The sequence below is a fragment of the Rhipicephalus microplus genome, chromosome 8 (assembly GCF_043290135.1).
Source record: "Rhipicephalus microplus isolate Deutch F79 chromosome 8, USDA_Rmic, whole genome shotgun sequence".
Lineage (NCBI taxonomy): Eukaryota > Metazoa > Arthropoda > Arachnida > Ixodida > Ixodidae > Rhipicephalus > Rhipicephalus microplus.
Genome location: NC_134707.1, coordinates 106,520,735 through 106,537,908, shown reverse-complemented (window position 1 = coordinate 106,537,908; position 17,174 = coordinate 106,520,735). Strand labels below are relative to the sequence as shown.

At 46.3% G+C, this 17,174-nt stretch overlaps 1 non-coding gene across 1 annotated transcript; it reads right to left on the bottom strand.

Moving 5' to 3' along the window:
• Nucleotides 1-14,792: 14,792 nt before the first annotated feature.
• On the bottom strand, nucleotides 14,793-14,864 carry TRNAG-UCC (transfer RNA glycine (anticodon UCC)). The gene has a single exon. It is a non-coding gene; the product is annotated as a tRNA-Gly (tRNA).
• Between the last annotated feature and the right edge of the window lie 2,310 nt (nucleotides 14,865-17,174).

The following is a 17,174-nucleotide window of genomic DNA, read 5'->3' as shown; positions in this document are numbered from 1 at the left end:
ATTTATTCACATCCCGTAATACCAAATTTGGTAGATGCGAAGATAGCGAAACGGTCGCGAGTGCACCATAACATGAAAATCATGACATGCATGTCATGATTTCGACGTTAGGGTCTGTCACTTATGTTTGCTATGCAGTAATGTCATTCCATGCCAGGTTTGAAACATATCGTGTGAACGAAACCGCCGCAAAAGCAGAGACCATGAAATGTAAATCATTACATTCACGACATAAATATCATGATTTTCATGTTAAGACTAGCCACTCATGCTGGTCTTACAGTCATGTTATGGCATACCAAGTTTGGTGTCGATACCATTATCGAAACGGCCAGGAGAGCTAAAAGTCGTAAGGGGCTAGATAGATAGATAGATAGATAGATAGATAGATAGATAGATAGATAGATAGATAGATAGATAGATAGACTCAAAGTCGCCGAAGCTCGTTAAGAAATGCTTCACATTTAAAAAACTAGTAAGAGAAGTACGTACTTTAAGCACTATCTCACCAGAAAAGGTTGCCACGATAAACTCGCTGGGCGTAACCTCCTTGGCTTTAGCAAAGCGAGCACTGGAACATTTCTTAGAGCGATGTTGCTTTCTCATAGTAGAGTACTATGTACTGTATATCATTAACCACTTTTTCTAAATACACAGGTTTAGCGAGGGTTGGGCTGCAGTGCCATGACCTAGTGGCGGTTAAAGGTGGGAACTAGGCACAAAGCGCAGGCCGTATCAGAGTGCGCGTGGGCCACTCCTTTAGTGCAGCCATGCCACCTCTCGCTTAGTCATTCGTATGTCAGCTGGATGGCGGTAGTGCTATATGATGAATATGTGATGAAAAGATGTGAAATGATTGATTTGTGGGGTTTAACGTCCGAAAACCACCAGATGATTATGAGAGACGCTGTAGTGGAGGGCTCCGGAAATTTTGACCACCTGGGGTTCTTTAACGTGCACCCAAATCTGAGTACACGGGCCTACAACATTTCCGCCTCCATCGGAAATGCAGCCGCCACAGCCGGGGTTTGATCCCGCGACCTGCGGGTCAGCAGCCGAGTACCTTAGCCACTAGACCACCGTGGCGGGCCAAGATGTGAAATGGCGGTGCTTGTAGGGTTCAATAGATGGACGAACTGATGGACCGACGAACGAACGGACGCATGAACAGACAGACAAGCGCATGGACGGACGCATGGATGGATGGATGGACGAAAGGCCGTATGGATGGATGGACGCATGGATGGGCGCAAGGACGAACACACGGACGAGTGCACGGATGAATGCAGAGACGGATGGACGGACGGACGGATGAATGGACGCCCGGTCGCACGGACGGATGCACAAACGGATGCACGAACAGACGGATGGACGCACTGACGGTCGCACATAGAGACGCACAGGCTGACGGAAGCAAGAACAAACGGACGGACGGAAGCGTAGACGGACTGATTGAGGCTTCTCCCCACTCATCATGCACTCCATGGATATGCTGTGATTTTTTAAAAGACGGTAGTCTTTTTTGGGGACCTTCGATGCAAAAACTTTGGTCTGTCTGTCTGTCTGTCTGTCTGTCTGTCTGTCTTTTTATCTGTTTGTCCACCCCTAATGGAAACCGGGTATTTTACACAGCACTAGCAAATACTTCGAATGGTCGACCCCATCCGCAGTGCCCACCAATATTGCTCAACGATCAGGGTTCATAATTGTTCGATTGTCAATTAAAAAGCAAACATTGCGCATATCTGAGGCACTATAAAAACACGTATATATTCCGCATGTGCGTTTTTTACTAGAAAAGGTATAGATAAGTAATTCTAAGGACTGTAGCGTTTATCACGCTGCGCTGACTATGCAACGATTGCACGAAGAAGCGAGTGTTTCCAACGCTGTGCTAAGACGTCACGGTGGTGGCACCTACCCATCGCCTTGCGTTCTACACGTTATCACCTCTGAGACACGCCTGTCTCAGGACCGCGCGCTTTGTTTTTCAAAAAAAAAAAAACAGTCAGATGGTGCTCATGCCTCACGTGTGACGTGACTTGATGCGCTCGTTCGCCTCCGCTGCACGCTCGAGGCACTCTAACGCAGCGCCTCCGGGATACCATTCACCGATTTTCTTGGGCAGAACATCAAACACCACCTAATGGCAACGTGGGAAGCCAAGCTCGTCCTCGAGGATCTGGAAGACCAGCGACAACTCGTCGCCAGGGCCAAGAAGGCAGTCGAAGCCAGAGGGTTCCTGGACTAGGGAACCCCCCCACCTTATAAAGGGTGACACCGGCATTCACTCAGAAAACTGTTTCTAAATAAACGTTTATTTCTCTCTCTTCACTTTCTCTACACGCAAGACTATCGTCTTTCGACGACATTTGCAGAAACATGCAGATACGGGGCCAGTTTTTCCGTCTCCAGTTTGGCGTCCGCGTCTTGGATGGCCCTGCTCATGTTATGCTGTACATTGGAAAAAGTGGTGCCAAGTACTCAAACACACGAACGGAAGAATGAATCTGATTTTAGTGCCAATTTTCGGGTAAAATTCGCAAGCATTTCCCCCTGTTCAACTAGACAAGCGTGCTTCTGCCACTCTGTGACAAAAAGCTAGTGCTGTTAGAAGAAATAAGTGAATAAATGAAAATGAAAGAAAACATCACCCTTGTGCGTGGGTTTCACGCTTCGTAAACGGTTTTTTATCCACTTCAATCCGCATTCCTACTTAAGAAAAGTGAACATGAGTGAAGAACATGAATGCATTTTACCCGCTTCAAAAGACGAATGTAGCAAGGAGGCAAATGATTGTGGTGAGATTGATGTTGCTACAAGCGGTGTGTGGCAGCCATAGCCAGCAATTGCTCATGATTACACACTAAATGAAGGCTTTGGTGAAAATCGTGTGAGACGAGTCAGATTTTTCGGCAGGAAAAGATGTAGAGGTGATAGGGAGAACTACACGTACGGAAAATCAAAATACATCTCACTGTTCTTGACAAGTTTGTGCTTTGATGGTCATGGCATTTGCTTGCCTTGAGACTGTTTTCTGGACGTTCTCAAGTCCTGTAAACACAGGGAAAATATTTGTTATCAGCAGCCGCAACCTACATTAAGACGGAACGGTTACACACCATTTTTCAAAGGTCGTAAGCGCCTGACCAATGCTCCGCTAGCTACCGGCCCGCTCCGTACATGGGCAAATTCATTCCGGTATGGTTTTTATTTTCCAAACAATTATGATCAACAGCTACACATATGCGACTGGTCTAAAGCATATTTGTTGTTTAGTTTTTTTTACAGTCACCATGCATTAAGACTTAACCGTGGCATAATAAAAGTTAACTCACTTTCAAGCCTTAGAAATACGAGTACACAGTGGAATTGGCAAGCAAGCGCCCCAACTTGTAAACACAGATTGCGTTTCCTTTTTTTTCTCTTCTTTATTTCGTCTTTGTTTTCTTGCCTCTCTGGCCCTACGCCTCATTCCTTGTTTTCCCCCATAATTTCATTACCTCTTTCCACATCGCCCTCTTTGTGCTGACCCGCAGGTCGCGGGTTCCAATCCCGGCTGTGGCGGCTGCATTTCCGATGGAGGCAGAAATGTTGTAGGCCCATGTGCTCAGGTTTGGGAGCACGTGAAAGAGCCCCAGGTGGTCGAAATTTCCGGAGCCCTCCACTACGGCGTCTCTCATAATCATATGGTGGATTTGGCACTCTAAACCCCATATATCGATCAATCAAACGTCGCCCTCTTTCGCACCTTCTTTTTCCCAACCGTTGCCTCACTTCTTGTCATCCTCACTTGTTTGCCACCTTTTGTTATACATGACTATGCTTTTGTTACCCTTTCACTTATTCCTTAACCTTCTGTTATTTCTCCTTCGCTCTCTTAGATCAGTCCTCATACACCTCTCATTCTATTATTTTTTTTATTCCTTGCTAAACAGTACTATACAGGAATAGGCCAAACCTAACCCTTAGTTCTCCTTTCCTTATTCATTCCAGATCGCCCCGCCGCGGTGGTTTAGTGGCTAAGGTACTGGGCTGCAGACCCGCAAGTAGCGGGATCAAATTCCGGCTGCGGGGGCTGCATTTTCGGTGGAGGCGAAGTGGTTGTAGGCCAGTGTGCTCTGATTAAGGTGCACGTTCAAGAATTCCAGGTTGTCGAAATTTCTGGAGCCCTCCCCTACGGCTTCTCTCATAAGCATATGGTGCTTTTGGGATATTAAAAGCAACATAAAAATGAATCACTTCACATAATTCGTACTCATTCTTATTTTACTTCCTCACTCCCTTCTCACACAATACTCTCCATGGCTATACTATGCTATGAACTGCCTTGCAGGTATTTTGACTCCACTTTATACATATCCGCTTTCGTTGGCACTTACGGCCGAGTTGAGCACAAAGGAAATGGTGCTTCCTCAGACTTAAGCAGCACTGGTGCTAAAGAAAACAGCATTTTATAATCAGAATAAATGCTTAGGAGTCATATTATATACATAAAAGCAGTGCTCTTTAAGGGCAGTACACTGCACGTGTAAGAAACCTAAACCCAAAGACCCACACACTACACACAGCCTTATTTGCAAGATGTTTCAGCGCGCGAACGAAGGAAGAAGGACAGGGTAGACAGAAACAGCGCTGACTTCCAACTAACTTCATTTCACAGAGCGGAAGAATATATACGACAAAAACTCCCAAGCATTTCTCCGAGGGTGAACATGGTTAAGTGCGAATGCACGGAGTGATGCTATGAGGGGTATTTATTAATTCACACTATTATATTTATTAATCACACTATGGCGCCTTTATGGTGTAATGGTTCTTGGGAATCGCAATTTGATCACACGGGGGAGTTTACGTTAACTCACTGGTGAATACCAACGAATTTTAACTTTACTCCCCCTCATGGCATCACCCCATGCATTCGCACTTAACCATGTTCACCCTCGGGGAAATGCTCGGGAGTTTTATTACTGATGATGATGAATAAAGTATAATTAATGAATTTAAGTGTTGTTTGTCATGAAGCATTTGTACACAGATACATTATATTAAAGAAGATCGTCTTTGACATGGCATTGAGGGCAATGGCTAGTTGCACGGGGTCGTCCAGATCTATGTTCTCGGGGACAGTCTCGACGTCATCCGCGTCGTCTCCCCCCTGGGCGCGTTCACCTTCACAAACGGCCGCATCATCGTCATCGAAGACACCCAGCCGACTCTAGTCGATGCACACGCCGCTAGCGAGATACAACGGCGCATGCTCCAGGTGCTTCAATCGCGCCAAGATGTTACCGCGCTTCACCAGTCCGCGCCTGTACGTAGTCGGACTCACCAGCCTCCGCTTCACGTGCACGTCTATCGCAACGTCCTCGAGAACCAGTCGCGGAAGACACTCCGCCACGCTCGGAACGTCGATGGGCCCGTTCACGATCTGTCCCTTAATGCCGTACTGACCGTTGCCCCGCGTGAGCCGCCTGATGCTCATGAAGGGGAGTCAAGGTGAGATGAGGCGCTCTTCCACCGGGTTCAGATCGGGGAGGTCCGCGGGACGAGGCGGGTACGCGTAGCCGTGGCTCTTGCTCAACGGCGGAACCCGCCCGGCCAGCAGGGACTCTCAGCAAGACGCACACACCCGGAACGCACCGAAGGGAGCCAGCCGCGGGTCTTGCGCATCCATGTCGTCGCATCGGTGTTCGCCTGACCGTCTTCCGAACTCGTTCCAAAGAACCCGCAACGCGATCAACCTGTTGGTCTCATTCCTCACTCCGGAAATGCAGCTCAGGTTGTTATCGAACCACAGCCGGTCACACACGGCGCAGCTGTGACCGAAGCTGCGATCCACAAAGTCGCGTTTGAAACGCGCGTCTGGACGAGCAAAGTCCAGGGCTCGCACCCTCTCCCGCGCGGCACGTTAACTGGCTCGAACGGCTTCGGGAACGTCCACTCGCCGTTGACGATTTCGAGCGGCGTCTTGACGCCGCCCTTCATCGCCCTTCTCCGCCTGACGCTTGCGTTGTCGTTCCGCTTCTTGGGCCGCGTTCGCGGCTCGATGCTGACGCCTCATCTCGGCCTCGCGAGCGCGCAGTTCACCATCCGCTGCACGCTTCGCCCGCTTGTCCTCGGCCTCGCGAGCGCGAAGTTCGGCATCCTCTGCACGCTTCGCCCGCTTGTCCTCGGCCTCGCGAGCGCGCAGTTCGGCATCCGCTGTACGCTTCGCCCGCTTGCACTCGGCCTCGCGAGCACGCAGTTCGGCATCCGCTGCACGCTTCGCCCGCTTACGTTCGGTCTCACGAGCCCTTCGCAGCGCCGCCTTGTCTGCCAACGTCGGCGAAATCACTGCGGTACCGTCACCTCCAACGACGGGTGCAGTGCTGGCATTCGGTTGTACTGCATTCGTTGTTGATGGTAGCGTTGCCTCCGGGAATCCATCAAACGACCCACTCTCGACGGGAGACTGAGAGAGAAGGCGGGCGCGCGAGAGAGAGAGGGGTGCGCGCGCAGCTGCAGCGAGCGAGGAGAGCGGAGGAGCGAGCAAAGGGGGAGGGGGACGCGCGCAGCGGCGTTAAAGATATAAGGTTATATAAGATATAAGGCAGCGGCGTTAAAGATATACTGACACCGATATCAGCGTCGCGTTCGTGGCTTATTCGGTAGAGCGTTGCGCTGCGGCCCACCAAGTCCTCTTTATTTTGAAGATAGAGAGAAGACTGCGGACGCCGTCGATGGTGGTGGATGGTTTGGCGTCGCTTATAAAGTGCATTCACACTTAAAAAGGAAGATTACGGAGCATGACGGTAAAAAACAAGCCTAATCTTCACACAAGTAACAGCACGTGTGACGGGTCCTCTATTGCCTCAAATCACGTTCAGCCTGTGATAAAGCAACCGATGAAGTGCTTCCGCACTTATCTCCTACTAAGTGTATTTTTTCGGCTTCGATAGTTTCTCGGGTAAGGTGGTTCCTGTGCCTTGCCAATATTGAGCGCTGATCAAAGAGGGGGGTGCACCCACAATCTCGGCAATGAATGCCAAGATGTCCTTGTACCACATTGTGCACATTGTTTCGGTGTTCTCGGAGGCGGTCGCTTATGCACCTGCCGATTTGGCCGACATAGATGCACCCACACGTCAGTGGAATCAAGTATACGACTCCCACTGCTCATGGGACGTAGCATGTCCTGTGCGCGACAGAACACGAGGCAGAATTTGCGCGAGGTGTTTGACCGATTTGCAAAGCCTCTGCAATTTTTCCGGTGCTGAAACAACCACATGAAAGTTGGCGTCTCGAGCAATCTTTTTTAGCCTGTGTGAGACGTCGTGCACGTAAGGTAGTACGACAGGCCAGTTCTTTTTGACACTGTTTCGCTTATCCGGTTTGTCGCCTCACTTCACGACAGTGACAAGCTTTTCCGCCACCGAAACGAGAACATGCGTGGGGTAACCAGCTTTGACGTATATATTCTTGCAGCAGGGTTGACAAGCGGGCTAGTTGGTACAAATTCGTTGCGTTTGTTTGTCTCTTTTCTTGTGTCCCGTTGGTTTGCGCTTCCAATTAGTCCATTATGTATATATTCTTGTCACTCTGTGAAATAAACTTAGTTGGAAGTCAGTGCTCTTTCTGTCTACCCTGTCCTTTTTCCTTTGTTCGCGCGCTGAAACATCTTGCAAATATGACTATGCACGAACTATCTCAAGCTTCCACTCTTGTGACCAGACACGGCACGTGTTTTGTCAACACGTAGTGAATGTTTCCTCATAAGCAAGGGCAATAACAAGCAGAAATATATGCGACTTTGAGGTCAGACAGATGGTTCGATGATCTGCGAAGCACGAAAGAGGAAGGTTGATATCGGCGCAACGTTACGAGGTGGACGGACATAGTACGCACAACATTTCGATTTGTGTTTACTCTGTACTAACGTATGTATATATTAGATCCGGGCATGTTCATATAGTCGCGTAACGACGGCACCAGTTACGTTCGCGATACCAGCACCAGCAGTGGTAGGCATGTAAAGCATGCTGCACATCACTTCCATGTAACTACTACCAAGTTTACGCCTAGCATTCCTGTTCGTCGTACATTCACGTCACCTGATACCGAATTTGGTACATGTGAAGCAAGCGAAATTGCCTCGAGCGTGCTATGAACGTAGCAGGTAGACATGTTTTACATGACACGCACATCATGATTGTCATGTTTAACGTGTCATTTGCTTTCCTCGTCCACACGCGTCATTAATACCAAATTTGTTATATGTGAAGCTAGCGAAACCGCCGCGATAGCGCTATGAGCGTAGCATGTAATCATGTTTTACATGACACATTTCATGATTATCATGTCTGGACGTGTTATCTACCTTGATTGTCTATTCACGTCGCGTAATACCACATCTGCTAAAGGTGAAGCTATCGAAACGGCCGTGAGCGCGCTATCAGCGTAGCTTGTTGCAATGTTTTACATGACACGCATATTAATTATGCGTGTCATGTAAAACATATTATGTCAAATTATTATGTCATATTAATCTTGGGCACGGTGGCACTTCAGGCATGCGGACGTCTGATAACCCGTTCGTCTTCCTTGTGCAGTTTTTCCTCGGCCTGCTTCTCACCTCCGGTGGGGGCAGCTTGCGATCCGGAGCACTACGGCGCAGGCCCACAGTCTGGCGTACTGCCATGCGCCAACAAACCCGTCCTGCACGTCATCGGAGATGTCGCCTCATCATTCGCCGTTACCCATCCTGATTCTGACTGCGCATGATCAGCACCCAGGACCACCCACATGCTCACCTACAAAAGCTCGTGCAGCGCACTCGACGCTTCTTGGGCACGGTGGCACTTCAGGCATGCGGACGTCTGATAACCCGTTCGTCTTCCTTGTGCAGGTGAGGAAGAAATACGGAAAATGTATACGCTCTGACGATCCTTTTTTGTTCGTACTACCGTGCCCACGGTTTTCTTGTATGCCATGTTGTGTTAGGATGTTTTTGCGAAAATTACTATTCTTAGGGGAAGACATCGAGACTAACCCGGGACCTGCGCAAGATCAAATCGCAAGCGCACTAAAAGAAATCGCCGCGGATATTAAGTTCATCAAGGAAAAGCGTCTTGTCGATATTGATAAAAAGCTAGACGCTTTATCAAGACTCGAAGAGAAGGTTAGTCTCTGTCAGAATGAGCTTGATTGATATGTGGGGTTTAACGTCCCAAAAACCACCATATGATTATGAGAGACGCCGTAGTGGAGGGCTCCGGAAATTTTGACCACCTGGGGTTCTTTAACGTGCACCCAAATCTGAGCACACGGGCCTACAACATTTCCGCCTCCATCGGAAATGCAGCCGCCGCAGCCGGGATTCGAACCCGCGACCTGCGGGTCAGCAGCCGAGTACCTTAGCCACTAGACCACCGCGGCGGGGCCAGGATGAGCTTGTCAGCATGAAACGTGCATATGAATTGCTGGAAAGGAAGGTCGACGACCTAGAAAACAGAAGTAGGCGATCGAACTTAATTGTTTATGGCCTACCTGAAGTTGACGGAGAGACGAGTGAAATTCTTGAACAAGTAGTGAATAAGACTATTGTTTAGGACACCCTCGGCCTTGAACGAGTTTCTATCGAACGAATACACCGCCTAGGACCAGCGGATTGGAACAAAAATAGACCAGTCCTTTTCAAGTTGCTAGATTTTAGGCAGAAATCATCGATACTTAAAAGCGGATACAAAATGAAAAACACCAGCTTCTCAATCGGAGAAGACTTTTCGCCTAGAATCCGAGACATCAGGCGAAAGCTATGGAACAGCGTCAAAGAAAATCGAGAAAAGGAGAAGGCGTCGTTAGTGTTTGACAAATTGTTCATTAATAACCAAGCCTTTACCTGGGATGAAGAAAAGAACAAGGTTCTCGCCCAAAAAAAGGACGAGGTGCGATCAAGACCGCTAACTCGGCAAGCTCGTCTACACGCAAAATCGAAGCCTTGACTATATTGAATGTTAACGCAAGAAGTGTTCTAAACAAAATAGATGCTCTCGAAAATCTTCTACTAGAATACAGTCCTGATATAGTAGGTGTCACTGAAACATGGCTTTCTTCCGAGATATAGGATAGTGAAGTTGTTCCTCCAAATTATTACGTTATCCGTAAGGATAGACCTTCTCGTGGCGGGGGCGTCGCTAATGACATTCATATGTATCACTTCCAGCTGTAACAGATGCTGAGGCAATTTTCTGCCGGATTCTTCGCGATAGCACTTCTATATTCGTTGGATGCGTTTATCGAGGTCCGTCATCCGGACACGAATGCATAACTGCAGTTCATGACTTCATGCAGCGTCATGTTCGCAACTCTCGTGTCCTGCTTATGGGAGATTTTAATCTCCCAGACATTGACTGGACTACGCTAAACCACACATCATCTGCCTCGGACGCTCTTATAAACATAATGTTGAACTTTAGCCTTCAGCAAATCGTGTTATCTCCAACCCGCTTACAGAATACTGCCGACAGCATATCAGATATGATACTGATTAGTCAGCACTTACCGGAAGAGCGTGTTCGCACTGACGTAGTTGACGGCATATCAGACCATCAAATAGTCATATGCTTGCTGCCGCTTGACTCCAGTATTGCATGTGAGCAGCGTGGATCAACTGTAATTGATTTCAAAAAAGCTGACGATAGCAGCGTATTAACCCATCTCGCACATGAGTTCGAAAACTTTTTGCAGCTAGCTTTTGACGCATCCAGTGATACTAATCTACTTTGGCTAAGTTCCAAATCTACTGTTATGTACTGTGTCACTAACTGCATACCAAAGAAACACAAGAAAGCTCCAGGGAATAATCCTTGGATAACACGTGAGGTTATCCAGGCCAAGCGTAGGTTAAAAAGGTTGCGTGTGGCTGCGAAAAACGATAAGTGTAAATCATCCATTCAACAGAAGCTGCAGTGTGCAAAATCAGAGTTTAAGCAAAAAAAGAAAACTGCCAGACAATATTATTTTAGTGTTACACTTCCAAGCTTTATTAAAAGCAATCCAAGCAAATTTTGGAGATACCTTCGCACTAGCAATAATACACAGTCGCACACGGATTCAGGGGAAAGAACGGAAAAGGCTAACGAATACAACATTTTTTTTCAATCAGTGTTCACCACTGATAATGGTGCCACTCCTCCAGTATTATCCCTCAAATCACCTAGAAGTCACAGATACAGGAATACTGAACTTGCTTCTTAACTTAGATCCTAAAAAATCGAGTGGTCCAGATGATATTTTTAACGAGTTCCTTAAGAGGTACGCGGAATGGTGTAGCAAGTTTCTTGGGTTAATCTTTCGAAAGTCGCTTACTTCATCCCAGCTGCCAGATGACTGGAAGATTGCAAAAATAATACCTATTCATAAATCAGGAGAACAGTCATTGGTTTCAAATTACCGGCCGATATCCCTCACTAGCATTTCATGTAAGCTACTAGAGCATATCATCCTCAAACACATAACTGTTTTTCTCGAGAAAATAAAATTTTTGTCTCCTAATCAACACGGATTTCGTAGTGGCCTGTCCACTGTTACGCAGCTAACGGAGGTAGTTCATGATCTAGCTTCTACCATAAATAATCGTCGCCAAACAGACATAATTTTACTAGATTTCCCTAAGGCTTTCGATTGCGTATGTCACAGAAAGTTACTAATTAAACTGAAAAGTGCGATAAGAGAGGGGTTATTGTTTTCTTGGATAGAAAATTTACTAACAAATCGCTCACAGTTCGTGCAGTATATGAAGGTCATATATCAAACATAGTCCCCGTAACTTCTGGGGTCCCTCAAGGTTCCGTCTTGGGACCACTATTATTTTTAATTTTCATAAATGACCTCACGTCAAACATTTACTGTAATATCAAACTGTTTGCAGATGACTGCATTATTTATAAAGAGGTAACCAGCTACACAGACCACATTAATCTCAATAAATGTCTAACCAAGCTAGCAGATTGGTGCGCTAAGTGGCAAATGTCCATCAATGTGAAAAAGTCCGCAGCTATGACGGTAACACGTAAGCAGAATCCATCGCAATTCATCTACACCATTCATGGTTCACCACTGACTAATGTTGTGCAGCATAAGTACTTAGGCATTACATTAACGTCTGACCTGAGATGGGATACACACATAGCTAACGTCACTGCGGCCGCACTGCGTAAACTTTTCTACCTAAAAAGACGACTTAGAATTGCACCAGCGCCCGCAAAACTCTTGGCTTATACCATGTTCGTAAGACCAGTATTAGAATATGCCAACGTAGTTTGGTTTTCTTATACGCTAAGTGGTATTAGTAAATTAGAGGCAGTACAACGCAAAGCCATACGGTTTGTACACAACAAGTTAAAACGTACAGATTCTCCCACTAACCTTCTGGCTTCTTCTGGCATTGAAAAACTAGCTACTAGGGCAAAAGAGGCACGCCTGAGGTTCTTGTACCACTTGTTACATGGCCACTACAACGTAGATGTGTCTAAGTACGTCACATTTTCACAGTCACGCCCTACTCGTCATAAGCACAAATACAGTCTGCAAGAATATTCCTCAAACAGTGACGTCTTTGGAAAATCGTTTTTACCACTAACAACACGTGAATGGAATAAACTCAATGCAAATGCTACTAATGCCGACACACTATCCACATTCACCGCAGTGTTGAGGGTCCCGGTACGGTTCTTCTGACCTTGGGACCCTCTTCTGCATATCCTTAACGATGTAACCATACTATGCAAAAATAAAGATTGATTGATTGATTGATTGATTGATTGAGTGTTAGAAACCATGCGTAATCTACAGTAGTGCTTCAATGCTTCACATACCTTTGCTATTTTCCTATTTTCTTTTTCTTTTTTGCACGGCGCACTGTAGCAGGCCAGAAGGTACTGGGTGAGGCTTATGTATGTCAGTTGGAATGTTATTGTTTGTTGTTCATGAATGTATACTACCTGCAATGTGCCCTCTGTAATGACTCCAACATTAGAGTCGACAGTATTGCAAATAAATAAATAAAGCAAGCTCGAAACATGCAAAGACACTTATCTGGACAGCCAATCAGGAGCCGTCGCCAAACACGTCTATCCGCCGTGCGGAAAGAGATTGAAGGGGTACAGAAGGGTACAGCAGGGCGCATTTCAGCGCCACCCGATGAATATGTTCCAAGCTGCTGTCGATTAAGCAGAGGCTCTGTCTGGAGAACGCTCGTTCGCTGGTCCGCTGCTTACGCTCTACTGAGTGGGCGTAATGAGCGGAAGAGCTGCTCGCTCAGCGTGTCGCGCATGCGCAGTTTGCTTTCCGCTCGTTCACTGGGCCCGCCGGGACCCTCAGATATTACTCTCGATTATAAGTTCTCCAGATTCCACCACTGCCTTGCAACCGAATTTATTTGTTCAGGCACATAAAAACAATTTCACAGGATGCACGCACAAAAACTTGTGCTCACAATGCCGACGAAGCACAACCTGCCCGTTGATGCCAGGGAAGTTGTCCTTCTATCACCGCTTTCCGGCTTTCACCTGCCGGCGCGTGCGGCACCACCATCTTTGAAAGTTGGGAATAGTCGGCGTCCTTTACAGCTGGCCTCTCAGCTATCTGGTTATGGACATGTGCTTCTTTACTCAGTAATGCTGGAAAAACTCCTCCCCCCCTCCGCGAAAGAAATAATAAGGAAATGCGAATGCATGTCTTGCGCCGACAGTACATGGCGTAGTAATTCTATTGGCGTGTTGGCGTGAATGATGACGAGACGAAAATTTCTACCGTAACTATTGGTATACACATTTATCAGCCACAGAACGGTCGAGGGTGAGGCACGCGCTTCACTCCGTTTATATATACGTACGAGCGAGCGGACAGGAGAATGATGCGCAGGGAGGAGACAGAGCGAACGGCGAGAGGAGCGGCGAAGCACTGCACCTCTCATTGTACCTGACGGTCATTTTATCAGCGTCTTATCAACTCAAACGCTGCACAAATGCTGGCACCACAAAGGCTACAAACGCGTTTGAGGGGGTGGCAAGTCATGGTCAAGTCAAGGGGGTGGGGGCTGCGGTTGCTAGAGGCAAGGGTAGGCGCGCGTGCCCGCAGTTGTCGCTGAAAAATGCCGACGCCTAGTTACTGTATATTATGGTACTCTTTGAGTAACTCTACCGGCGCCGAAGCATGACATGGGGGGGGGGGGGGGGGTCCGTTTTAGGGAAACGTGCGCCCACAGCTGTAGGTATGGGCGAGGGCGGTGAATTTATCTTGATGGAAGCCTGACATAGTCTGACTGAGAAATGCATACGCATTAAAAAAAAAAGACTGGGGAGAGAGTATATTCGACATAGGACACCCGGCGCACCATGCTACAGGAGGTACCATTTTCCGCGAAGCATGTGAGAAGGATCTCATCGCACGGCTATCTTCTACTATTGGCGTTGTTGTGCCATCATAAACCTATCTTTTTCTTTTCGCATTGCAGAAGTAGGTCACACTTGACTTCACTTGAACTTACTGCATTGGTGCGAAACATTTTTTGTGTGAATTTCGCGATGGCTGAAACGTTGCTTTCCTCTGGAATTCCTGGCGCCTGGAACGCGCCTTTTTAATGCTCTGAAATCCAGCCTATACTGCTGATACAAAATGGCATTGTAGCAACTTAACATCGGATGCACGCCTTCATCCCTTCGCTTTAAAACCAATCAATTGACCGTAAAGTCGCGGCAAACATTCTAGTAAAAAAACAAAAACAGTGAGCAACGAGAAAAAAAAAAACGTGCGTCGGCCGGGAATCGAACCCGGGTCAACTGCTTGGAAGGCAGCTATGCTAACCACTATACCACCGACGCCGCACAGTGTGCGTTCATATTGTTGGCATTTTTGACCTATCTAGGACATCAGTCCACAAGAGAGGAAGGAGCTGACGGGCGAGGAGTGACCAGGTCATTCACCGTGCGTGAACCGGCTCCACTAAACATTCACGTCCAAGTGGCGTGCTATTTAAAAGGTGGTTAGCTCCATGCATTTCACGGTGGGTGAACACATTTGAAATAGCTATATGTTTTCAAGGCTTTCATTTTTTGTTGTTCTTGTTAATTCATGGTCGAAAAAATAAAAACGTCTCATTATTTTTTTTTCTTGAAGTGTTACCATTTACAGTCGTCGGCTTTTGCAACTTTCAGTCTTCCTATAAGTATTTTATTTGTCTTTGATTTCGCGACCTCATTTTTCACTTCGACATTACAAGCCTAAGACTTTGCACGGCTACAATAAAAAAAATGGGTGGAATAATGAATGAATGAGAGATAATTCTGGGCACACTGCCACCTGTTTAACACCTTCTTGTCACTTCTAGTTTTTGTGCCCAACTTCATTCGTACGGTCCAAAAGTTTGCGAATAACGTTCCTAGAGCGTCACAAGAGCACCACCGCGAAGGTGAATATGCATTAAGTGACGCGAAGTTACTTCAATGAACTATTTTATTGAGCGCAAGCAATGATGCAAGGGAAAGTATAGAGATTGCTATTAGTAGTAATGGCAACGTAATGAGAATGAAGAAAAGTGGACGAAATGATAGCTCGCCGCTAGAAATTTGTATATTGGTTTCAATTTTGCCTCCATCGCATTTATTTTACACTTTCAATTAAGAAAATTTATTATGCTTCACACGGGGTCATGATCTGTTTGTTCCATTACTATTATGCCTAACAACAAAAACAAGCCCTTAAATTTACGATTCTTTCTTCATTCAATCAACTGTGTGATGCAAAGCAAGGAAAAGCTTTAATAGTTTCGTTGTGCACTTGAACAATATTTAATAATAGCTACTCTAGTTTAATGTTGAAGGCTTGAGTTTCATTTCTGCTTGCAGCATGTTGCCTCATAAAGCAATATTGCTTTCGGTTCTGTTAGATGGTCATTCAAACACACGGCCTTTCTGCTGCTTTCCATGAATTTAATTAAGGACTTATTGGTGTTAAGCTGGTAAAAATACTTTTGACGCAAATCTGACCATCCTCGATGAAGTTGTCGTTAATTAAGGCGCATATATGTTATACTGAAGAAAAAAAGGAGACAGTAAGTGAACTGACTGACTTTCCCAACACCAAATTAAGAATCCATACTATGTCTTTCGTAGGAGCTTCCAAAATATAGGTTTAATAAAGTAATTTATCGCTTTTTGACGATATATTCGCAAGTCTCCGAGCTTTTAAACGCATAGGTTTTAAGAATCCGAATAGCAGAACTGGTTTCCAAAAAAGAGGGAGGCATCCGGACCACATTTATAAAAATGTTTGCGAATGACACCAGCAAAGAATGCTCACTGTATTACAATGTATCGCGTAGCCGCTTCTTGTAGCAGATGTGGACTTGAGCCTGCCCAGCTGCGCCATAGAAAAGTTATGACATCATTTGTTTTTCTCTATTGTTGTACAGACAAATGACAGGTGGGGAGCCTAAGATTTTGTTAAGAACGTAGCCGAGCAAAATAATTTGACAAATTGCAGTATGGTGCACTGCAGGGCTACTTCATCTTCTCTCAATGTAGCGCCTCCATATCTCTATACGTGAAGTTTCGCCTGAAAAAAAATAAAAACATCTGAACGTAGTCTGTGTATAATATAAGAGCATATCTGCCAGCTGTGTTGTACCTATGTTCTCCTGTTTGCAACAGCTTGACACCCAAGGAACACTGCCTTTCTTTTAGTACATATCTGTAGGCTATGTGGTGCTCTTACGCAAGGCTGAGAGGTTTCCCAATTCTCGACATTCATATTGTACTATTGTGAGCAACAATACAATATATGTAGAATGTCCAGTTCTTGCGTTTCCAATGAGTTCTTGGTATATACACAGGAAACGCACTGCGGCAAATACAGTCTGGAAAAGTGTGCTCAGTAGCATTAACACCCACGATCATATTGACGGGGACATTAGGTGGCATGGGTGACGCATTTTACAAACGGATCGGAGTTGGGGTTTCTCCAGTTTCTCAATATTGAACCAGCATTGACAAACTGGAGATTCGCACTATGTCAAACAGGTGCCCGTACAGATACTCACACACACACACAGGAGCACGCACGCACAGAAGTCACGATCAAAAAGGGGTTGTTAAATCGCCCATAGAGGGTTTGTAACCCCTGACCTGAAACTC